The sequence below is a fragment of the Belonocnema kinseyi genome, chromosome 4 (assembly GCF_010883055.1).
Source record: "Belonocnema kinseyi isolate 2016_QV_RU_SX_M_011 chromosome 4, B_treatae_v1, whole genome shotgun sequence".
NCBI lineage: Eukaryota > Metazoa > Arthropoda > Insecta > Hymenoptera > Cynipidae > Belonocnema > Belonocnema kinseyi.
In genome coordinates this window covers 47,763,617-47,765,039 of record NC_046660.1, presented here as the reverse complement: position 1 = coordinate 47,765,039, position 1,423 = coordinate 47,763,617, and positions in this window count along the sequence as shown.

The following is a 1,423-nucleotide window of genomic DNA, read 5'->3' as shown; positions in this document are numbered from 1 at the left end:
AGAATTTTGGATAAACCAATAATATTTCAGGTCGAATTCCAAATGGATTGCAAAAATCATTTGATAATCACTTTAAATATTTGTAAACCTACGAAATCTATAACTTTTTGTAAATAAATTCTTTCAAGCCCATTAAAGTATTATGATATTGTAACGTCCCATAAAATTACATGAAAATCACGGAAATCTTCTGGAAGTTTTAAAAGTCTTCTAAAATATCTCGAAAACTCTTAGGTCTTGTAATACCGCTTCATATCTTCTGAAATTTTACCAAATTTTTAATCCTAAAATATTTCAATTGCGTTGAAACCCTTTTAAATGAAAGTAAACAATTTTCGAAAATCCTAAATATTTCAAATTATAATCTGTAAAAAAATCCTGAGAAAATTTTTAAAATACCTTAAGATTAAAAAAATCACTGCAAATTATTGAATTCTATTACAAACGTCTCGCAATCCTTCGAAACACACTGAAATATTCTATACAATTATGTATGTTAAAATATTTTGAAAGCTCTAAAATCCCTACAAATGAAAAAAATGAATAAAAAATTCCCTTAAATATTTGAAACTGCAAGCTCTCTAAAATGGCTCAAAAGTTTTTTAAATGCACTAAAATCTTGAAAATTCCTATAAATTACTGAAAAATATTTAAAACTTTACGGAATTTTTTTTAAAGACCCTGAAATATTATAGAAAGTTCTGTATCTTAGATAATTTTAAATGCTGTGAAATCTTATAAAATCACATAATGTATATTAATAAAAAGAATGCTCTGAAATATTTTAAATAAAAAGTTCTGGTAAATGCCTTAGAAGTTTTAAAAATGCCCTGAAGTCTTTAAAATCTCTTCGAATTATTTATAAATCTATTAGAAACTTCTCAAAATCTTTAAAAATACTCTGAAATATTCCAAAATAATTCAAGGCAATTTATAAATAGCTATAAACCTGCATTTATCAGTGAATAATCATAAGTTTATTTATTAACATAAAAGTGACTGTTGTCACTTTTTATGAAAAAAAATCTTTTAAAAACTTAAAAATCAGTCAAGAATTGCCCTCGAAATGGTATTTTGAACCTCGTTTTTTATTTCATCTCACTTTGCTTTAATCAACAAATATATGTTTTGCATGTTTGTATACTTTGATATAAGCCTTAGTTTTCTCATAAAATACATACTGCCACATAGAATAGAACATTTTTGGACATAAATCTCTTGTCATTTTATGAACGAAGTCAAAAATAAAAATATTTTTTTGATCAAACGTTACCTCGACGAAAGCTTTAATTGTAGAATTTAGATTGTTTCAATTTAATCAGTGTTTATTTCGATAACAACGATTTTTAAACGTCTATGAGTTATTTTTTGTGACATTCAACCATACGCGAAAACAATGTAACTAAAAGATACAGAATTTTCA